The sequence below is a fragment of the Ips typographus genome, unplaced genomic scaffold (genome assembly GCF_016097725.1).
Source record: "Ips typographus isolate SLU unplaced genomic scaffold, UJ_Ityp_2.0 IpsContig44, whole genome shotgun sequence".
Taxonomy (NCBI): Eukaryota; Metazoa; Arthropoda; class Insecta; order Coleoptera; family Curculionidae; genus Ips; species Ips typographus.
The window spans coordinates 336899-361971 of NW_028098575.1; the positions used below are offsets into that span (position 1 = coordinate 336899).

The 25073-nt window shown below is 33.4% G+C and overlaps 2 long non-coding RNA genes across 2 annotated transcripts; both read right to left on the reverse strand.

The window, feature by feature from the left end:
- LOC145739798 (uncharacterized) lies at nucleotides 1-23183 on the reverse strand. Its single transcript, XR_014181220.1, has 2 exons — nucleotides 23079-23183; nucleotides 1-338 (listed from the first exon to the last, which is right to left on the reverse strand). It is a non-coding gene; the product is annotated as an uncharacterized LOC145739798 (long non-coding RNA).
- LOC145739794 (uncharacterized) lies at nucleotides 4344-7854 on the reverse strand. The gene is made up of 3 exons (XR_014181216.1): nucleotides 7677-7854; nucleotides 4831-7617; nucleotides 4344-4772 (listed from the first exon to the last, which is right to left on the reverse strand). It is a non-coding gene; the product is annotated as an uncharacterized LOC145739794 (long non-coding RNA).
- Nucleotides 23184-25073: the final 1890 nt, after the last annotated feature.

Consider the following 25073-nt stretch of genomic DNA (forward strand, 5'->3'; position numbering starts at 1 on the left):
TCAGTTTGCATAACGTGAGTCTCACAATTGGCATCTGGTAATTGATGTGATGTGACAATTTTTCAATGCAGCTCTTTTGAAAAAACAAACAGTCTGCGCATTTATACTCGGGTTCTGGTTCATAGAGGGTTCTAGGTTCATGCTGTGTCCAATGACATAGATCACAATTGCTAATTTGGATATGAAGTTGCCGACAGAAATACTTGCAGGATTGTTGATGTTGGTGACATTTGACCTCGCGACGATCCTTTCGCGGTTCTATGCGCGTCAAACATTTGTAGTAAGGCCGTTTTGCTTCATGATCCACATTTGAAAATTGTGTACACAGCAACTTATGCCTGAAATAAAAACTAGTTTACTTTCAATTCCCAATCAACTTAAATGTAATTTGTTAAAGGACAGAATACCTATGACTGTATGTATATTTATTAAAGTGTCTCGATATCTAAAATTTGATTGAAGTCCCACAAGACCCTTTTTGACCTGTTTTTGCAACAGATATGGTAACCATAAGATCGGTGACCACTCACATACATCTTCAGTTGTAAATAAACCTCAACTCTGTCATTAAACAAATTAATGCATTTCAGCCATGTAAACACGGATATAATAATTTTTAAGCTTGTGTTGAGAAAAATACTGATTACACGCGACGCACAGTGGTAAATCCACTCTATTTTCAAATTTTTTAAAATGTGGTTACTTTTGATTCTCTTGTTTAAAATTAAACAATTTCTTTAGATCTTTTTCGGATGAAATACGGGATTAGAAAAATTACACTTAAAACTACCCAATTTAAGTAAAAACTTATAAACTGCATTCATACAGAGTGAACCAAAAAAAAATCAAAATAAAATCTTATGTGCATGCATTTGTAGACGTGTGTTGAGTACCATAGCAACACGCTATTGTCAATAGTGACAATTTATTTCGCCGCTTCGAATTTTTGGCATCGAATGACATTATCTTTGACTCTTTCTTTTGTTAGATTAACAGTAGTAGTTTTCCGATGGAGAATTATCAGTTATTATAAGGCAAGTAGGGAAGTTAGAAAGATTATTAATTTAAAAATGAGCTTAATTTATAAACAGGTTACGGGAGCGCGGCTTCTCACTTAGTGAGATAAGGAACATCTTGGCTGCTCCCAGGTCCACCGTCCGTACACACCGTACAGGGTTTTCAAAAGAAATGTTCGGTTTGGAAATGCTGGATACAGACTTGCAGGACGAAGTGGTCGACCGCGTTCTACAAGTCGCCGCCAGTCAGTGCGACGTCGCCGCATCTTAAATGCGACCCAAGTTAATGCAGCCTTGAAACGAACGTGTGCAGTCAATCCTTCATCCACTGTACGAAGAAGGCTGCATGAACGTGGATTACATGCAAGAAGGCGAGCCGCTTGTCCAGCTTTGCTGCCTGCACACCGACTTGAGAAGGAGATCATGAAATTGATGAACGGAGTAAGTGTATGTTCACGGATGAATGTCGGTTCAATTTGTATGAATCTGACGGGCGATTATTGGTATGGAGAGAAAGAAATGAACGATATATGGAAGAATGCATGGATGCTAGGGTTGCTTTTGGGGGAGGTGGAATTACAGTTTGGGGCGGGATTATGAAGAATGGAAGAACAGATTAGTCTATTTGATTGAGGATAGTATGAATGCGCATAGGTACAGGGATATGTGTATACGTGATATCGTTGTGATCCCTTTTCTCGAAACTTTGGGAACGGTTTTATCTTAATTGACGACAATGCTCGTCCACATCGAGCCAGAATCGTACAAGAAGTTTTGAGAGAGAACAACATCGAACGAATGGAGTGGCCTGCAAAGTCACCGGATATGAACGTAATAGAGCACGTATGGAGTAGAATGAAATTGAAAATAAATGGCTCAGAGCATTAATTTCAAAATTTGAATGAGTTGGCAGAAATGGTGAGGGTTGAATGGGAGGCAATTCCCCAAAATTTTATTGCAAAGTTGGTGGATAGCATGCCAAGAAGGGTTGCGAAGTTGCAACAAACTGCTGGGGGGCCGACAAGGTTTTAAGAACAAATGGGTTTGTAGTCCGCAAAGTCATCGGATATGAATGCTGTGGACTTGGTTTTTTTAAATTAAAAACCATTATTTTCGATTAAATTTACCGAATAAAAATACATGTTTTATTTGTATGGTAAAACATTTGATTTATCTTTTGTATGATTTTTTAACCCACTCTGTTTATAAAGGTTCGCGGTTTATAAATATTCACCTAAAATGGGTGAGTTGAAATGCAATTTTGCTAATCTTGTTTTAAATTCAAGTAGTATTCATTTCATTGTAACAAGATAATTAAAAAGAACCATTCTAAAAAAAAAAAAATTCATAAATATTGTAAACGGCCCTTAATCGCCAAACTGTCGAAAACGTCTAGAGATATGAATTGGGTTACTAAAAAAATAGTGTGCTTCTCTATTCAATATCATTATTTTCCATTAAAATGACTGAACATGCTAAGATTTATGATAAAACATATGATTTTCTTTTAAAATTTTTTTTTGGGTCACCCTGTATTCCGCAGTGTATGTTTTTTACTTAAATTGGGTAGTTTTAAGTGTAAACTTGCTAATCCCGCTCTTCTTCCACAAAAGATCTAAAGAAATTGTTTAATTTGAAACAAGAGAATCAAAAGTAACCACATTTTTAAAATTTTGCAATAAATTTTGTAAACGGCTTTTAATCGCAAAACTGGCGAAAACGTTTAGGCAAAAATTTTTTTTGCGAGAAATGGCGTTGGACAGAATTTTTCATTTTTTGACTACACCTCAGTCACACCCTGTATACTCGGATCCGTGGCACCTTTCAAAAAGATCATTTAGGTCATAAGAAAGAGGAAGAAAATACCTTTTAATCCTCAAAAAAATTATTAGCATCAAGTAAATCAATTTGAAGAAGCAGCCGCTCAAAAAAGAGCAAAAATTTTGATGTCCCATTCTTTTTGACGAGCAGTTTATTTTTCGAAATAATTCAGGGACTTTTTACACACAGTGTATGTTTATTTTTTTTTAGTTTGTCCGGTAAATTACCAAACGAAATTTTTTGTAATTAAACTACAAATTCCGACCATTTTAGACTAAGCGTCCCGATTTATCTGTATTCAAACGCAGTTTTAATTGATGTGGGATGAACTAATACTAAATGTTAAAAAATTATATATGAAATACAGATCTTAACTGATTATCAAACTAAACGCATTATAGTCCTAATATGGGACATTATCAAATATTGTCCCGTTCGCTAGTCGACAGTTTTTGCAATTATTTAGCACACTTATTTAGTTAATTTAAAAAAATTACTTTGGAGATATTTTAATGACGTCAATGCCAACTTAGATAGAAACTACTTTATATCTTTTTTAACAAGAAAACTAAATTTTTTCTTACATGTATATACTATTAAAGCAAAAAACCAGATAAAAACAAAATAATTATATGAAATATAATAAAAAAGTTGAAGACAGTATCTTGAAACCGAAATGTAGAAATTGAAAACCAAATATAATAAAATAGTCCTTAAAAAGTTGCTCTAACAATGTTCAGGAAAAATTTCAAATTAGATATGATACAGCACTTTTTTCTGAAAATGCTCGATTTTGATTTTTCGGAATTAACTCAAGAACGAAACAAAAATTTAATGGTGTTGGAGGCAAATGGTGTTAAATTGCCCATTAAATGCACTAAAACATTCCTCATTTGACCTTTGCAATAACTTTTTTACGGAAAACGACTTCCATCAGTATAGAGAATCTTGGAACCAATAAGCATGAAATAATACGTCTGAACTCTTCGCTACACAAAAGGCGGCATGCACGCATGGTTACCACACGTGGTAAGTCTTTTATTTAGAACGTGCCTTGTAATATACGTTTCCACTTCTTCAGCAAACCCGTTAATGAAAGATTACTGAACAAAAAATATTTAAAAAAATAATAAAAAATTTGTTTGTAAATTTTCTTTTTGTTTGCACAAAAATTGTCAACGTAGACAAGGTGTCCGATGACAAAAGACATTGATCGATATAAGAAAGACGATAAATAGAAGAGTTTTGTAAACTTGGCAACATAAAGTAAAGCCCAATCCAGTAAGCTCAAGTGCAATTCAATTAAAATATTTTCAATGTTACAGCACTTCTTGTAGTGCCGCAAGTAAGTACTAACTTGCTTATTATAAATAAAACATTCCGTTTTTTGTTACACTTTTAAATACTCTTGACGATTATAAGTATGTTTCATATATCATATTCTATATCTATATTCAATTATTTTCGATATATTGTAACATAAAGATTACACTAGGTGCCGTTAACTTAAGTTGCCCCGGTCTCCCCCAGTACAATGTTTGTGTCAGCAGTATTGGCGAATTGGGGTCATGATGTGAGTATAAATACTGCACCAAATGCACGTACAGATTACCGAACTCTGGGGTCTTCCCCAGAGGGAGGTCACTGACTGATCTCTGGGTTAGTCTGGGTACGCCTATTGTGCAACTTAACGTGGAGCAGTAGGTGACCAAGTGCCACACCCTAGATCAGCCCTAGCAAAGGAAATAGTGTGGGCGCGCAGCTTAAGTTGCCGTTCCAGCTTACCTCCCTTTGTTAGGTTCTTCACGTCTTTGCCGGCTCGGTGAATGCCCTCGGACCTAAGTCTAGGGTTCATTCACCACCGCTAAAGCGCTGCCCCCCGTGTACCTTTGCCTAGAAGCCAGACCACGTCATGATCCCCGCCATCTTAGCCATCTGGGGGTAAGATTATCGTCTAGAGATTAAGGCACTATTACTTAATAAAGTGGGTTACCTGTGGAATCCTGCGTATTCTTCCCCCTCAACCAACCCTTAACGTGACAATATTGACGCTTAAAAAATGAAATTTTTACAACCTGGAGTGCCACAGGTCTTAAAGTGGTTGTGAGATAGATAAAAATGATTTGTAATACTTCAACCTAATAAAAATGAGACATTTTGGTGACATTGCGAGACAATCTCACTAAATTCCGCTCCACCTTTTAAATTAACCAATTAATTTTCTATAGCATGTTTTCCTTACCAATTTTCCTCGTCCTCGTGAAATTATGTAAATAATTTGTAAATAATCATTTTAAAATAGTAGCACTTTAAAATACAAGCATCCCAAATACTTTTGAGTTTTTTTGATTAGTTAATTAAAATGGCAAAACTATTTTTTGAGGCACACATTGAGCCACACTTCTCAACCATAGTGACTCTTTGGTGTTTATTTTTTACTCTACCCTTTAAGTATCGTACAATTAATTTGGACTACCCTGTATTAATTTTTTAATGTTTCTGTATAAACCAGACATAAATACTGCTCGCGCTTTTAAATTAACCAGATAATTTTTTATTCTAGGATGTTTTCCATAATTACACTAGTCCTTTAGGACCAGTGAAATTTGCAAAGATGCAACTAAGCCACCAAAAAAATTTATTGGTAATTGAAATCTCTCGTGGTACCCCTGATAATTTCAGATTATTAAAAAAAGTTAAATTTTAAACCGTCAAGGCCCTGTATATCCCAGTCTATCAACATTCGGATTAGGAGTGTTTGTGTGAATGGCCATCATTTCACTTTTTACTCTTTAAATGACTGTATTGCACTGTTTTTTGTGTTTTTCAGCTTAAAACACAAAAAATATTTTGTATGCAATTCTTCAAATTGTATCATATAATCTAGAGACATCGGGTGACTTAGCAGGCTACGAAAAAAGGTCGTCTTTTTAAATGCTATATCTATATTTTTATTTCATAAAAAAATGATATCAAATTTAAAGCGAGACTCATTAGTAGGTATTGCCAAAATTTGTATAATAAACCTACAAGAAACATTAAAAAATAGTCTCTTTTTTCTGCAAGCAACTGATGATATAAAATATAGGAAAAAAATATTTAAAAATATTATATTGTATGAAGTCACACTTTTTACTGGTGTGACCCTGTTACACTTAAATATATATTTCGGAAATAGCCCTTTAATGTAGGTCTCCGTTGACACGAAATTTTTAATTCTACGATTTTCCAGATATCTTAAGTTAGAAAGACCACCCTGTACAGGGTGTATCAGATTTTAATACGCAAACTTAAACTTTTAAAGTATATTCCAAAAATGTTTCGTTAAAGAAATACAGTGTGGAAGTTTTAATTTTCTAGTAGTTTTAGGCCCCCAAATGGTTTTCTAGTGAGCCAATAATGTTTTTTTCCTAAAAATTCAAATTCCTGATTTGATTTAGAAACTTTTTTCTGTCATTTATTGCTTCCGTATCTGTAACCGTTCTCAAGCAGATTTTTTAAAATTTTTATTTTTATGCAAATTGGAAGAGAGTCTGGGGTGGTTTTTCTGATAAATTTGTAACTAACTTAACTTAAGAGGAAAAAAAGTTTGAAAACTAAATGTTTGTGGAAGAAAAAAGAGGACCCAAACACCAAAAAAAGAACACTCGGTAGAGTTTTGCAAAATGTTGGCTTATCGAATGACATAGCATGATAAAATACATATAGTCCAAATTTGAGCTAAATGTCTCAAAAACTGTAAGCAAAAAAACTACAAAAAATAAAACTTTAACACCCTGTAGTTCTTTAACAAAGCATATTTGAATATAGTTTATTTAGCAAACTGTAGTTATTTTTAGACGTAGAATACGCGGTTTAAGTTTGCGTTTTAAAACCTAAAACATCCTGTATAAGTTTAAGAATGTATATTATATTATATAGACGCCTAAAACTCGGTTAGTAATATAAGCTTTAAATCTAAACCTGTAAAATATGTGAAACTAAATATGTTTCGTTTTATTACCGGTGTCAATATTTGTTAAGTAGTATAACTTGTTAGGTTAGAAAAATGAAATACAGTGCATATAGACTGTTCACGATCTTTTTGGATCATGGAATTTTTCCTGTATAATGAAACAATTTTTTAAACGCCGAGAAAGATTTTTTGGTATGTTATTCAGAGGGACACTGTAAGTTGTCACATTTAAATAAACAATTATCATTATTTGGCTGATGTACAAAACCAACAGTTTCAAGAAAAATAATTGTAGTACGAATTAATTAATAAGTAATAGATGTCTATCATTAAAACACCAATGCTTACTGTCCTCGAAATAACCAATTTAACAAAATAAAACAAGTTTTTTAATATATATTAATTTATGAATCTTGTTTAACTCTAAGAAGAAGACACTTGCATTATCGAACATCTCATTATTAGTTGGCAACGCGGCAATGAAATTTAAAGAAATATTTGCCTATAACTTTAAATAAAAATCATTGTCAAAAATATACAGAGGGCAAAATTTCAAAATTCCATGCATAGAGTAGATCTAAGGTCGTGAACAGACTATAAGTAGTATAATAAAGGGTGGTTTAGTTAAAAACTGCAAAAAAAATAATTTAAGCTTTGAATTTCTTTGACCAATTTTATAAATCATTATGTTTTCTTGGTTTTTGGTCAACTTTTCAGGTCAACTCACAATGAAACAGCATTCAAGTCAACATTTTTTTCTTTAATGTGAACGTTTCGGAGTTTATTTAAATCCTTCTTCAACACAAGATTACGGGTGAATAATAGCTAGAAGGTTGTACATTTCAATAAAAAAATAATAAAAAGCTTTTTATAAATAGACTTACCTATCGATAAAAAGCAGCCCACACAAACACACAAAAGTGACAACAAAATTTCGACCATGTAGGCAGCTAAGTATGACATCATATTAGTTTTAATTATTTTTAAATAATTTATTTTGAGGGGTTATATTTTAAATATTTTGGCCATATTGTCAGTAGCCTTGAAAATTAGCAGGCCCAAACTGAACAGTCCATTTGTTGGAACCAAAATTTGTTTATATTAACAACATTCCTGAGATAAAACCTAAAACGCTCTCTACCCCTCCACAATGGCATCAATTAATTACACCAGAATAAATTTTACATACAGGGTGGCGCAAAAGTCCCATATTGTTGTTATTTCTGGTTTTTCTAAAAAAACATCCTTGTATTAAAGATAGGATCATTTGGTCTACAGCATAAAAATACTTTAGACTATACAGGGTGTTGCGTAAGTGCGGGGCAAACAAATTTTTGTTTTTTTTAAATGACACACCCCCTATATTTTTGCATATTGGTACTCCATGTAAAATTCTGCATCTGAATCAGTTTTCCGCTTTCCATAAACTGGTGGCTATTAAACAAAATAATCAAATTAAGGGCAAAACATAAGTATTTGTTATCGGCAATAATTGCATTATTACTTGTAATAAAGTGATCAAAATCGGCCGAAGGGGACTCAAACATGTAAGTAAAGGCTTAAATAGGCTTATAAAATGTTGCGTCATACAAGGTGTTTTGTACATAATGCTAGAAGTTAAGAAGTTAAGAAATTTCTAAGTGTGTTTAATCGATTTTTTCAAATAGAACACTCTGTATCTAAGCATTGCATCTTATACTAATACCAATTTTTTTCAACTTTCATTAAGATGTCTCTATGCCTATCTTCGCTAGTTTGGGGCTATTTTAATTTTCCTGAATTATTGCCGTAAAAACGCGTAAAAATAAATAAATAAATTTAAATATTACTTTCGAAGTTGGCCATTTTTCAATAGAAAAAAAGGCTATCGACCACTTGGTCTTTCTGCCTGTTTACAGTGGGATTTTTTATAGTATACATGTGAACTTATTTCTATTTATTTACAATTTATTTACAAAAAAAAAAAGTAGTCCTAGTTAAAGTGCTCTAGTAGGGTGGCAGTGGGAAAGAGTTAACGGGATTGTCCGGTTTGTCTTGTTATGCACAGTGGATTTATTATTGTCCAGTTGTTTGGATTATTTTTCCATTTGTTTTGTAGTTGTATAAGTCTGTTATTTTGGTCATGTTTGTACGTTCGTACAGAAGTTGGTTGTATGGGTTGTGTAGTGGGTTTTCTGGGTATCTTATTTTGGTTATTAGTCTTAGAGCAATCTGTTCCGTAGTCTGAGTATATCTTTTAGTTTTGTCAGTAGCGTTTGCTCTAAGTAAGTGTCCGTAGTGTAGAACTGGTCTACAGATGGATTTGTATATTTGTGTGCCTGTTTTCGTGCTGATACCTTTGTTCTTGTATGTCAGTGATCGAAAATGTTTTGTCCGTTTAATAGTTTCAGTTCTTGCATTTTTTAAGTGTTTTGTAAATTTCAGTTTTTGGTCCAGTATTACGCCTAAGTATTTTACGTCATGTTTGGGTTCAGTTATGTGGCCGTCTGCGATTATGTTTGGGGAGTCGTCTTTAATCTTATTATTTGGTAGTAAAAGTTGGCTTTTAGTTGCGTTGGGGGTCAGTCTCCATCTGTAGAACCATGTCATAGTAGCGTCAGTAAGTGATTGTAGTTTTGACACTGATTATGATGTATTTTTTTCGTGTACTATAAGTGCAGTGTCGTCTGCGTATTGTAATATGTATGCGGTTTTGTCATATTGATTTTTGTCCTGCTTGTTGTGATTGTATATGTCGTGGCAGAATAGGTTGTAAAGTAAAGGTGAGAGGGGTGATCCTTGGGGTAGTCCTTGTTCAGGACTGATAGGAAAGGAAAGTGTGTTGTCTATTCGGACGTGCAGTTGTCTATTTTCTAGTAAATTTCTGATTGTGTAAAGTAAGTATTTTGGTGTATCAAGTTTATGTAATTTGTAAAGTAGTCCTTTGTGCCAGACACTGTCAAAAGCTTTGTTAATGTCCATGAACAAACAAGCTGTTTTGTTGCCGTTGAGGCGCGTTGTTTGTATGTTGTTAGTGTAGATAAAAGGTGGATGTATAGTCGAGTGTTTTGGTTTAAAGCCAAACTGGTATAGTGGAATATGCTGTCCAATCTGTTCTTGAAGTCGGTTTTTTATGATGAGTTCGAGTAATTTGCTTAGTACTGGAAGTAATGTAATAGGTCTGTAATTTTGAGTTTGTGCTGTCGAGTCCATTTTTTAGAATGGGTATTATTATGCCCGTTTTCCATGCATCCGGAATTATGTTGTGTCGAATGCAGTTGTTAAGTAAGTCTAGTATAAGTTTGTGAGTTTCGGAGGTTAAGTTTTTCAGCAATTTGCTTTTAATTTTATCCTTGCCTGGTGCGGTGTTCTTTAAGTTAGATAGTGCTTCATCGTATTCAACGTTAGAGATTAACGGAAAAGTATTGTCTGTTTGGTTGTCTGAGTATTGTACGGTGCCATTTTCGTTTATTGTTCCAAGCGGATTGGTTTTTTTGTATCGTGATAGTTTTTTAATTTTTTGCCAGTATATTTTTCCGTTGTCATGTTCGATTTCTTGGCATGCTTGCAGCCATTTGTCTTGTTTGTATTGGTCTATTAAAGTCTTGACGTTTCTGTTGAGTTCGTTAAGCTTTCTTTTTAAATCATTGTCTTGTGTGTGCGTGTATAGTCTGTGTGCTCTTTTTCGTTTGATTAGTCTCAAAAAAAGGCAGGGTATGCTGGTAGAAAGTGTTTTTTACCCGTGGAGAAAACTTTTGTACTGCCAATGTCAATTGTTCATGTAAGTTTTCTATGGAAGGTATGAAAAAATATTAACAACAAATAATAAAAAATATTGTAATTATTATAAAAAAATAAGTGAAAGTTGTACTTAGACATGTGTTATATTTTTTAATATTTTTACCATACAAGGTTTATTAATGACAAACTCTTTCCGACTTATCCCTTTGCGTTTAGTTCTCCTAAAGTGTTGAGATTTTAATTTTGATCAATTATTGCTAAGAGATCATTACTTCTTTCCTTTAGTTTTGGCTTACTTTGTGCAATATTGCAAAATAAAACATGCTGGGGTGTTTATTGATGAAAAAAATTTAATTTATTAAAACACTGAAATAAAAATAATGATTATTTTATTAAAAATAACCAAAAAACTGACAGCTAAATCGATAATAAATTTGATATTTAAATGCTGTTAGTGAGTTTCACAGCACTCTAGAAATTTTAAGCTACTTATTCTTAGGCGTTTTTAGATGATAATTCAGAAAAATTAAAATAGCGCCAAAACAAGAGAAGACAGGTATAAGGATATCATAATGAAAGTTGAGGAGAATTGACAGGAGAATAAAATGCGACCCTTAAATACAGGGTGTTCCATTTAAAAAATCGATTTAACCAATTTTACTATTTTTGTTTAATAAATTATACAAAAATATACGGGGTGTTTCATTTAAAAAACAAAAAAACATTTTTGCCCCGCACTTACGCAACATCCTGTATAGTCGAAAGTATTTCCATGTTGTACACCATAAACTTTTATATAAAATATTTTTTTCGAAAAATCAATAGCAACAACAATATGGGACTTTTTTTGTGACTTTATTCTGTTTTCCAGATATTGTGATGTTTGTCCAATGTATACTGACTGATTGCAGGGAATTTCATATACAATATTGCTGGTTTTATTTTTTGAAGTTTCAGATTTTAACTTGCTGAAATGAATAGAGTTATGTTGTATTTAGATAACAGATTGTTAAATTGTGTAGATAAGCCTTTGATATATGTTATCAGTTTTGTTTTTGAGGATAATTGTTAAGTTTTAAGGCGTTCTTAGATTTATTAATGGATTTATCTTGAAACTGCCTGTCTGATAATTTTTAGGCTCGGTCAGCTAACCCTATTATTACAGATATTTTTGGCTTAAAGGATGATTTGAACCAAAGTGTAAATAACGTGAGGACCATGTTTTTTTAGTAAACCATTCGGTTAAAATGTTGATAGTTGATATTCGAAGAAGTGTTACATCTAAGAAGTTTAGAATTCCGTCAAAGAAGTTAAAGTTAGTTAGTTAAAGTTTTAATTTTGTTTTGAAATGCTGCATGTTTTACTAGGTTTTTGGAATTTTGCAAGCTCATTAAATGGCGATTGGATACATGAAACAATTGGTCGTAAGAGAATGTCTCTCTTATGTAACTTTGGTAAACCTTAAATTTTGAGCGACAGAGCACTGTGGATAATTAAAGGCTAATTTCATGAGAAACCACCAACTTACCTAAATCAGGTACATAAATAAAATTGGCTAAAATAACAACACAAAAAATTCCTGAATATTTGGTTTGCTACAATATAGCCCATACATAAAAAATTCCAAATGGGAACAAGTTGGAAATCGCAAAAGATAATAATATACAGGGTGTCCGCATTTTTTTATAGCAAAATTTCTACGTTCCAAGCCGAATTTGAAGTAAATCATTGAAAAAAAAATGCGTTATTAAGATAATAGAGGGTAGGGACCAAACTTAAATCAATGGTTATTAAAAGTCGCTGGTTTTCTATACAATACAAATCAGACCTGAATATCTTATTCAATTTAGAAAGAAAGAGTTTTCTTGTTACTTTTCGCTACAGCGTTTCTGTTCGGAGTAAAAAAAATCATGATAATGTAGGTACCTAGAACTATTCGGAGACATTTTTATTAAAAAAAAACGCTACGGCACTGCCTGTTTCTTACGATTTAATGATATTGTTAGTTCAAAAATTACAATTTTTTAATTAAAAGTTGAACACCCTGTATCTCCGTAACGAATCTACTTTGGACCATATTATTTATAAAGCAAACTTGGATTATTTTTTCATATCTTATGAAATCCTGTAAAAATATGACGCATTTTTCGTAAAACATGTGTATAAGAGTAACAGGGTTGTCCACGTTATTCTCACTCCACTCCTTCCCACACTGTTTCCGATCAGGATAAGGCCGATCAGATGATAGCCGAACACAGAATTCCTAGAAACATCACCAAGAAAAATTGGCGACAGTCGTTTTTTCCTCGTTCAATCTGCGGCGGGCTCAGAATGTCGTCGTCGAACTTGGGTGGAATTTTTTTCCACCCAAATTCCTATTTTCTCAAAACAACCTGCCTAAACAAATAGTAAGACAATGGAAGTACTACCCCCGGTGCGTATCAGCATAGCTGAAGAACCCCGCGGCTCCCGGAGTCCTGGCCATCGGAGTCGATGGGGGGTGGCAAGCTACCATTAAATCAATCGGCGGCAACTGAAGAAAACAGAGCGAAAACAAAACGACCTCGACAGTACCATTATCAATATGATAGGCCAGGATTAAGCAAAGGCTTCTCAAAACGATGGACGAAAAGCGACAGTTGATTTTAAACCGGGTCGAGGCAAAGCTGGGGAACAGATAAGTTTGTCAGCGAGTCCGAAGAGGATTTTAAAACAACAGAGCATGGCAACAGCCAGAAGCAAGTTGCCGTGGCACATCTAAGACCACTTATAACCACCAGGTAAAATGTTGGTCAGATGGCTTGGACGGAAAGAAGCTTTTAGGGGTTATCCTTATTAGTAATTTTGCGCCACCGCATTGCGGATTTAATCATTCAACTAGAGGTAACAACTATAATTATAACAAAAATCACGGTAGCAGACAAAGGACATATTATCACTATCGGAGAAAACCATAAATTCGAAACACTAACAGACGTTATTCGGGAAATCGCGGTAATCGCGGAAGAAATAACTGTAGTACGAATAGGAATTTTAAGAACCAAAATGACTTACGTCATTATGAAGATACGAGGTAATTAAATGCTGCAAAATCGATAAAATAAACAATTGCGTAGTTTTATCAGGAAAGTTAGGTAATGGAATTTTTCAAAAAGAAGTAGTAGTCTATATTCTTTCAGTGGAGTTGTACAAGTTCAAAAAAAAAAGGAATCACACGCAGTCGTCTCAACAATACTGTCGTCCACAATACGTCTCCTACAAGTATTATGGAGACGACTGCGTGCCATTCCCTTCCTTTTGTAATGGAATTTTTGTTGCGGGAGGTCTGGTTCGACTCAATCCTAACTCAATTTCTTTTAAAATATTGTCACATGTAGAAAAAAGGGTTGTTAGGGGTAGAAGATAGACAACAGTAGTCCTGCATGCTTCTGTATTATAAGAAGGGCTTTAGGCACTAACAAGGGGGGTGCACAGTTGTGTTAGCCTTTCGGTTGCGCCTGTAAGTAAAACCCGTGGCTACAAGCACGAGGTACTTATCCGGCGCGCCCAAAGGGCTAGTTTAAACTGACAGGGTTAAGGGTTCAATCGGCCACAACAAGTTATAACGAAGGAACCCTTTCTTATCAGCCTGGGGCTGCGGAGAAAGTAGTTAGCAGCCGGTGTCACTACAAGTTGTAAGCTTCTAGCTGACAAACCCAGGGACCAATGATCTTAGATGTGCTTGGGTGCACCTTTTATATTCGTACCTGACCGTAATCCTGATGATTATGTTTATTAGCAATTTATACAGTGTAAGGTACGAATATAGTGGGTGATCTTCCAATCTGTGACAATATTAAATACGCGTGATCAGGATGTTCAGTTAAATTATTAGTTGCGGGTGCAAACGATTTCGAGATAGTGAGTTATGCAGGAATAAAATCTTTCCTCCGTGGGTAGAGTGGACAAACTTTTAGATCTTATTGACAGAAGTATTCTAAATAAAGAGGAAAGATATTTCATTCAGAAAGTCTGCGCTAAGTCCGCTAACGTGTTTCATTTGCCATGCGATTTACTTTCTGCAACAAACATTTGCAAACAAAAAATAAGATTAAAACAATATGGTGTTCCGGTTTATGTAAAACGTTATCGACTTTCACATGCTCATAAAAAAATAAATCATTGAATAAATCGATAGTATGCTCAAGGACGGAATAATAGAAGAAGCGAAATCCAAATGGGCAAATCCTTTACTGATTATACATGAAAAACCTGATTGCATTGGTAATAAAAAGTATAGTTTGGTTATTGATTATATTTCACTTAATCGGGAAATAAAAGATGAAAAGTGGTCGCTAGGTTCAAATTTTGGAGTCACTCGGGAAAGCCTTGAATTTTTCGAATTTAGACCTAAGGCAAGGCTACTATCAGGTCGCATTGGACGAAGTAAGTAGACCGTATACAGCATTTACTGCCAACAGGACAATTGCAAATGACAAGTCTACCTATGAGCACAATAGTAAAAGTACTTCAAATGCTAAAAGAAGTCTACTTAAAATTCAATCCAAAGAAATTTTTCAATTTATGAGATAAAAGTTATGTATTTCTGCTATTTGTATTGTATGTAAATAATATTGTACACGCGATTAATGATTGTAGTATAGAACTGTTTGCAGATGACACGATGATTTATATGATTGGGAGGGATTTACATGAAATTCATAAAATAGTCAATAATGATTTAGATAGACTGTTCGTATGGCTTAATAATAATAGTTTAAGTTTTAATGTATCTAAATCGAAATGGTGTTTATTTGGAAAAAAGGGCAAATCGATTAATTTTAATTACGGTAGCGTAAGCATAAAAATTAATAATGAAGAACTCATGAAAGTTGAGCAAATTAAGTACCTGGGAGTCTTGCTAGATTCAGAACTGAATTTTCATGCTAATGCGGACGGTATCATGAGAAAATTGTCTAAAAAAGTGGCATTCATTTCTAGAGTAGGAAAAAACTTGTCAATGTACAATAAAAAACTGTTGTATAACAGTATAGCTGCACCACCCTTGGAATTTTGCTCTAGATTGCTATATAGTGTACCGAGTTACTAAATTAATACTAAAGCGATGTACATTCATATAATACTAGAAATTGTAATGACTTTATACTTGTTGACAAGTGCAAAACAGATCAAATGAAAAGTTCTGTTTTGTATAGGGGATTGTATCAATTTAATTCGATACTCATTGATATTAAAGACTGTGATAACATTACTGTATTCAAACGGTTGTTACGAAAATATGTAAGATGTCAACATTAACTTTAATTTTAATTTGTTTTTTGCCGTTAAATTTCTTTTATCTTTTTAATTTTTGTATTGGATCGTTTTCTTTGTAGCATTGCTATTAAATGAACATTATCATTATATTTAGGTCACATTATCTCAGCCAAAGGAGTTTACTCCGATAAAGAAAAAAATACAGTAGTGCAGCAATATCCGGTACCCAAAAATGCTAATGAGACTAAAATATTTGTGGTATTTACAAACTGCTATAGAAAGTTTATACCTAATTTTGCAAAAAAAACGGCTTCTCTAAATCACTTATCAAAAAAAAGAGTCAAATTTCAATGCAAGTGATCGTCAGAGATCTTTTGAGGCATTAAAAATAGCGCTCTGAAGTGCATCTATTCTACAGTATCCTAACTTTTCTGAAGACAACACATTTATTTTAAAAACTCATGTATCGGGTTTTGCGATAAGAGCAGTGCTGTCAAATAACGACGATAGACCAGTTGCTTACGCAAGCAGGTCATTAACAATGTCGAGCGAAGTTATCATACTATAGAGAAAGAGCTATTAGCTATCGTATGGGCGGAAAAAAAACACTTTAGATTATAGACCACTAATTTACTTGTTTGGGATGACCAATACATCTAATTGATTGACAAAGTTTCGCTTAGTTTTGGAATAATATAATTTTGTACTTGTAATGTAATGTCGCACTAATTGAATCTTGGAGGACCAAGATATTACAGGAAGGCCGAGTGTCAGCGTCACAAACTATTTAAAATTACGCGCCATACTGCCCGGATATACTTAAGGTTACAACTGTCAAGAGAGAGAGAGAATTGTGAAGTTAAATAAAAGTAATAGATGTGTGTTATCTCGGTCCTAATAATTTGTATTATTTTGTCCCTAACTACGAATGCGAGGTTTCCAAAGGGCGGTAGTTGTGATGTCCTTTGAGTGAACTAACAATATATAACATTTTTTTTAATACATAAACAATATAGGCAAGTAATCGACTTAAAAAATAATGAGTTTTATTAGTTTTTAAGTTTTTGGACCTGTACTAAATATAAGGCATGGGGCAAAGTGAATAAACCATGCTGTTAACTTTGCCCCACATTTTATAATACTTCGACAGCAAACATTTTTAGTAGAGATAAGTAACCTTGGAATATGGGAAACTTTGCTCCAATTTTTGACAAAAAAAGGTATTAAAAACTATTTGGAAATCAAGTACCACTTTTTTTATATTCTATAACAAACATTCCATAACCTAAATAACAAACAAGTTATTCATTCACAAGTTATCAAAAGATTTTCAAATTGGTTAGAGGTATGCCGCATTACAGATACATGTAACATCTGAGAAAGGGACGTTGAAACGCATTTTTTCAACCTTTGGTTGTCCTGATAATGTGTCTTGTGATAACATACTGTTACGGTTTGGGCCTACTATGCTCGATACTTCTGAACGAGCTCTCGATTCGGGATGAAACCGATGCGCCGCAATATCTGGCCGGGCGCGTGCTAAAGTAGGCCACAGTTAGGAAGCGCCACACCTGGAAGAATCTTGGACGTTCGATGCAAATCGCGAAGAGTTTTGCGGTCATTCTAGAACGTGGTTTGCGAATATAAAAGAAGCGGTGTCAGACGGCACGAGTAGTGAATTTGGAAACGCGGTAAAGTTTAAATAGTGGAATAATTGTGGAATTGTAGTAGTGTTTTTAGTAGCTGAATTAATTATTGTAAGGAGTGTTTTAAAGTGTAAATAAATTTATTAATTGTTGAGTTAAACTGACTTTGTGTGAACCCACGGGAAAATCGTAACAATACTTTTCAGAGGTGCAGCGGTTAAAGGAATCGCCACTCCATGAAACTTAAAAATTGTTGCGAAAGTCTAAAAACGTAACATGTTTTATATTTTATTATAGTAATTTTATTATTTATTATTCCAAAAAAAATGAAATCAATTTAGGCCAGTTTTTTCTTCTATTAAAAAAAAAACATTTATTACACAACACTTTTCTTTAACTGCCTAAGCAACAAAAGTCATAAAAATTAAGATTTATAGCACTTCGTATTTATTATTTATTATATCCCACCATACGGTGAATTAAATAGTTAATATATACAGTGTGACCCATTTAGAATGGAAACACCCCTATAAAATTTTAGGTTAATAACCGATTTCAATGATTTTTTTTTTGAAATAATTAGGAATGAAATGTCTATTACGGGAGAAAATTTTAAATATTTATTTCAGTTTTCAGGTCATATTACGATACTTTTTCTTGATAGAAAATGCAGAATTTTTATTAGCGATTTTTTTATTGAAAAAATTACTACGCCACTGGATCTATAGTGCTTTCAAATAGCTGTGACCAAATTTTATTTATTTTTTTTTTTTTAATTTTTTTTTTTGATTATTTTTTTTGATTTCTTTTTTTTTTTTTAGAAATTAATCAATTAATAATTAATAATAAACAAGTAAATAGTAACACCATTTTAGGCAACAGTTGATGCAGGGTGTTCTTTTGTGACCGTTAGCTTAGAGGATTTTTGAATTTTAATTTGTCATAACTTTGTTATTAATGAATGGATTTTCATGAAATTTTGGTCACAGCTATTTGAAAGCACTATAGATCCAGTGGCGTAGTAATTATTTCAATAAAAAGATCGCTAATAAAAATTCTCTATTTTCTATCAAGAAAAAGTATCGTAATATGACCTGAAAACTGAAATAAATATTTAAAATTTTCTCCCGTAATAGACATTTCATTCCTAATTATTTCAAAAAAAAAAATCATTGAAATCGGTTAATAACCTAAAATTTTATAGGGGTGTTTCCATTCTAAATGGGTCACACTGTATATAAAAAAGTTAATACTTATAAACAAAAAGAAAATTTTTAAATTGAACTTCGTAGCTATGTAAATGTAATGATAATGTAACTATAAATGTTAACCTTACTGGTTAAATTTTTTCCTCAACTCGAAAGTTTTATATTTGAACATCAATGACCAGACTCCAGATTTTAGTGAACCATTTAAGTTATTTAAGAAAAGTGAAATTTCTTAGAATGTCTGGGTTTTTGCAAAGTTTCACACAAACTCTTAAAATAATTGGTCAAAAACTCGTCCACTTTCATTTGGAGAACTCGAAGTCAATTTCATTAGATTCTTTAGTAATAATTGAAAACTGTTGACCCAATTTGACAAGCTTGGATCTTCATCACATTAATAAGGCTGAAGACAATGAACCTGTCACTTTTCCGGTACCCTACGCTTTTGGTAAGTTAGAGAGTTTATTTATGAAGACATACTACTGCAGACATATTCTGCAAATTTTTGATACAGTATTTGTTGTGTTATAGAGATTATTGGCAACGATGTAAGGTCGGTTGAGAAGTGAAGGTTAGAGTCATTTAGTGAGTTGAACGTCATATACGGTGTTTGTGCTAGTAAGTGTATCTCTAAAGTTCAAAGTTACTTCTATTCCGTTAGACATTGAAACATCCGAGTAGCCGAAACACTTAACTAAACATGGTGGCAGCTGAAAACCAATAACTAACACTCTTGTGTTGTTTCACTGAATGTCAAGGTTAAAAATCTTATTATGACTGACTAAAAGGAAAGAGTACCAACCACAGTATCAACTCCAAGAAATTTTAACTTCGCCGATCTGTCGTCTCGACAAATCTGAAACTTTAGTTCGAGCGCCGACAAAGTTAGTTCCCTTATCGGATAATACAAGTCTAGGTTTACCTCTACGGGCAATAAAACGGTTAAAGGCTTGTAAGAATTTATCAGTTGAAAGATTTGTCACAAGTTAGCAAAGAACAAATAAATATTGCTGCATAGCATTTGACTTCTTTAAACGGTTTTGATCTTCTATCACGTAAGACAAAAGGACCAGCATAATCGACGCCGGTATGTTCCAATGGAAACTTCGCCTTGAACCTATCAGCAGGTAAGTAGTAGTAGTAGTAGCAGGTAATGTATACAGGGTGTCCCACGACGAAAGACATCGATTGATATTGGAAAAAGTATAAATGGGAGAGTTTTGAAAATTTGGCAGGATACTAATGTGGGCATGCCCAATCCAACTAAAATATTTTCAAGATGGTTGCACTTCCGTTTATACCGGAAGTCGATCACAACTTTCTTATTTTAAATAGAACACCCTATATATTATTACATATTTGGATTCCTCACAAAATTCTGACCAACTTTTGTATAGAATGCCCTATGCCTATCTCTAGCCGTTTTCGAAATATTTGATGTTTTTCCAAAAAAGTGACAGTTGCAACGCTCAACATATTTTTGTACTATGTTAAAACCGTATTTAATTTTGCAATTAAACTTTGGGTTATTGTAAATAAAGGATCGTTTTATTAAACTGAGGGTGCGTAATGACTCATTTGTATACAGGGTCGTCAAAAAAAAATCATAAACTTGCCACTAAAAAAAATGAAAAATCTCTAGTTTTTTAAATAGAATTAGACCCACATTTTTTACGACGGAATCATTTTGAGCATTAAAAATTACTATGTTTCAATTTACTTGCCTATACCTAAATCCAACCCATTTCGTTTTATTTGAGAATAAACATTTTTTATTGTTACGGTTTGGGCCTACTATGCTCGATACTCGATGAAACCGATGCGCCGCAATATCTGGCCGGGCGCGTATTAAAGTAGGCCACAGTTAGGAAGCGCTACCTGGAATATTCTTGAATGGTCAAGGCAACCCGCGAAGCGTTTCGCGGTCATTCTAGAACGTGGTTTGCGAATATAAAAGAAGCGGCGTCGTCGACAACGTAGTAGTTAAGAGTAGTGGATTAGTGAATTTGGGAACGCGGTAAAGTTTAAATAGCGGAGTAATTGTGGAATTGTAGTAGTGTTTTTAGTAGCTGTGTTAATTATTGTACGGAGTGTTTTGAAGTGTAATAAATTTATTAATTGTTGAGTTAAATTGACTTTGTGTGAACCCACGGGAAAATCGTAACATTATTATAAAAATTCCAGATTTCTTGAAAATTTCTCTCTAATTAAGTGTGGATTTATGTCTATTGAACATTCCATTTTTAGTGAATTTGGCCTCGTCGCTCCAAATAATATTATTCAAAAACAATTCATCTCCATAGTGACTAGTCAGCAAAAACTCACTAAAAACAATTCTCTTCGGAAAGTCAACCTCTTTTAAGTGTTGCACTAATTTAAATGAAAAAAGGTGAAATTTATGTTTCTTCAGGATTCTCTGAATTGAGCTTTTGGATATGCCTGATTCTGCGGAAACTTGTCTTATTGACAAAGTTGGATTAGCAACAAAATAGCCCAAAATTGCAATTTCTACATTTGTATTATTAAGGATTGGTTTTGTTTTAATAGCTTTTATCTTCACATATCCCGTATTCTTAAAATTTTCAATTATTTGCTTGACAGCTTTTGGTGATGGCTTTGGTTTTTCTGGATAACGAGCGGCAAATACCTCACATGTTCTACTCACAACTTTACCACATTCTCCGTAAATAATAAACAGATTTAAGTAATCTTGGTTTGAATAACGTAACCGCAAGGCATATTTGCAGTTGTCAAAACACTCAAAACTAGTGTTATTAACATGCCCTGCAGGTCTCCAATATCACCGTGTGTCAAAAGCATGACCAACTAGAACACCACAGAATCCCAACCGTGCAGCATAATAAAAAAATGTTTATTCTCAAATAAAACGAAATGGGTTGGATTTAGGTATAGGCAAGTAAATTGAAACTTATAGTAATTTTTAATGCTCAAAATGATTCCGTCATAAAAAATGGGGGTTTTTATTAAAAAAACTTGAGATTTTTCATTTTTTTTAGTGGCAAGTTTATGATTTTTTTTTGACAACCCTGTATACAAATGAGTCATTACGCACCCGCAGTTTAATAAAACGATCCTTTATTTACAATAACCCAAAGTTTCATTGCAAAATGAAATACGGTTTTGACAGAATACAAAAATATGTTGAGCGTTGCAACTGTCACTTTTTTGGAAAAACATCAAATATTTCGAAAACGGCTAGAGATAGGCATAGGGCATTCTATACAAAAGTTGGTCAGAATTTTGTGAGGAATCCAAATATGTAATAATATATAGGGTGTTCTATTTAAAATAAGAAAGTTGTGATCGACTTCCGGTATAAACGGAAGTGCAACCATCTTGAAAATATTTTAGTTGGATTGGGCATGCCCACATCAGTATCCTGCCAAATTTTCAAAACTCTCCTATTTATACTTTTTCCAATATCAATCGATGTCTTTCGTCGTGGGACACCCTGTATAATAATATACTAGATAGATATAATCATGGTTAAATGGAATAACATGGTGCAATTACGGACTGCAAACCGACAGTGGCAGTATTTTAATCGTAACTTTCATTATTACCGGTAATTATTTAATATTTTCCACTAAATAGTGTTTGTAAACGGTTGAAAACTCAGTTGCTTGACATGAGAAATATTTATATATTTTATATAGTATTTTTTATTTGTTATATCTATTTCTATTTCTAACTACATTGTTTGCATTAATTTTGTCATACAATTTTTTGTTACCAAGTTTTGATGCAAACTCACTTGTGCACACCAATAAATTAGTGCTACCTTTATCTTTTTTTTTAGAATCCAAATTTCGTATTTACTTCTTGTTGTTTCGAATCCAATACGGGGGTTTTGTGTTAAAAAATGATGTTTCAGGGTGTTGCGAAGATGAGTATTATTTTGTTTAAAAAAAAATCTTGTCTCTACTACCCTGTGACTGCTTCTTTGTTCTGGGGATGATTTCTAAATGGATTTAAATTTTAATTTGCTAGTTTTTTAGTATCTGCTGTGCGTATTGGTTTCTGTAGATTTAATGTGGCTTTTAATTGCAACTCGTAAACAGTCTAGTAATGTAATAATGTAAGTCAACGTTAATGCATTAGAAACATGTTATTTTGTCATTTTGTAAATTCTAGATGTTCGTTAGAACTAAGTACATATTGTGCACCAAAACCTGCTGTACGGAAAAGATTATAAACATGAATGAAAAAAATGCTTATGGAAACCTATGCTAACCTAGTGGCTCATCACATTAAATTAATCAAAAACAGGGTTATGCAGCAATCGTTTTTAAAGCATTTGTTGTTTAATTAAACTTTCAGTTAAACAACAAATGCTTTAAAAACTGACTCAACCAATCTTATCAAGACTACAAATTTACGTTCCAGGTATGTCTGTTTTATTATTGTATGTTGTTTGTTAATGACTTTTACTGACCTTTCATTATTTTAGAACATTTTAACCATTTTGAAAAAGATCCTGAAAGGATCGAAACTTCAATGTAAAAATTAAAATGGGGTAACAGCTTCCAAGAGATTTTATCAACTATCACCTAACAGAACACGAAACATAATGCAAAAAGATAAAGATATCTCTTATCTTGTTCTCTTATTTATAATAAATGTTGCTATATGCATTGTAATTATTTTATCATACATCAGTAAAATATACATACATAGTACATTATAAAGTGAAAAATATAATTACTTTTTAAAATTTATTTATATTCAATTTAAATTTATTTCTATTTCGTTCCATTGATGTCCCTTACGTATCCCAAAAACTAAACACACATTGATTCTACGTTGCAACAACGTTCTCACCAATGTTTTAACGTTTCTCGTTGATTTTTGGGAGTGGTTTTTTAGTTGATTTGAAGTTGAATTTACGTTGAACAGAAAACCGCCACCATATAACAACAAATCAACGTTATTTTTATATAACTTGTTTTATTTAAAATTTTAAAAACATTGCTATCTCTTGCAACATTTTTGTCGGACATACGGTTTTTCCAAAAAAATTCAATACCTTACAACTCAGTAAATTTTTAGCCGAGACGAACAAACACATACAAAATGATGTAAGTCTCCTGTAGACTTGGATTTATCCATATCAATACTCTTGGCTGGTTCCTCCTCAGATGTAAATATAAAATCAGAAGAAACTTTGCAACAATAATTAACAACTTTAACTGAGGCTTTGGTCAAAGAGTTTATATAAGTATCACCTTGGATATAAGAGAATTAATTATTTGAAATGTTGATTATTTGAAAATACTAACAGATTTTGATTCAACCACCTGACTAAAAAGAATTCTTTTAGTTTGACGTCATACAGTTCCTCGAAAAAGTTACCATCGGCCCGATTTCCAATATTAAATGTACAAATCTTTGTACAACTTGTTGACATTTTATGCGAGGATGCCAATACGAGGTAAATATAACGCGAATTTTAAATTTCAAAGTTCAGTTTATTCATGTGTTCGTCCGCCTGGGTAGATTGGTCGCGTAGGTTTGTAGCATCAGTTTGTGTCTTCTCGCAATTTGTGTAGCGGTGTGCTTCGATCCATATTGTTACTAATCTCGTGTTTAAAGTATTTGTCTGTTTTTTTAGCGTAGCTGCTATTTGTTTAATTTCTCGTTTGGTGTTTTGTTCTATATTGCTTTCCAGTTCTGTGGCGAGTTTTGTAATTGCAGCTATAGCCTCCTTTAAGATACAGACTTCGGGGAATTCCCTTTTTTTCTTTGGTTCGTCTGGGTTCTCTACGCCTCCCATGAAGGTGTCAGCTACTTTTCTTTTAAAGTAAGGGTCAGAAACAGACATGCTTCTGCGCGACTTGAAAAATGTGTGTAAATCCTCTTTTAGTTTAGTCTAGTTGGTATTTGCTTCGCCTATTGTATTTTCCTGGTTTTTATCATCGTCCATTACGGCTACAGCGGAGTTTTCCTTATTTAGTGGTGTTCTCACAAGGCTCGACCTTCTTGCGAAGGGATTTCAGCGACGCGTGATTGGCCCTCCTCAAAATCAATAGGGCCGGCACCGGCTACCGGGGCTTCGGTAGCCGGTCGGAACCGGTGGTAGGATTTTTACCTACCTGGGGTACTGTTTGTTGGTTATCACACATCATTTGCTTGTTTTTCCTGCCCTTCCGCGTTAGTCACTCTGGTTGTCTCTCCACCGGGGTTGGTTACCCGATCTCGAGATAAACCAGAATGTCCAAGGACCACCACGTGGAGGTGCCGATAGGACGTTGGCCCCCCATAGAAATGCTTACTGCTAGAATGTCATATTGGTTTGGTCCCACTTTTTCCAAAACTTGGGAGTTTATGTTTTGCACTCGTTATTTAGTATTCATGTAAATTAATCCAAGCTTATCCATTTAAACTATTTAAGAGAACTGAAATTAAGCAGAGTTAGTAAATACATACAGTC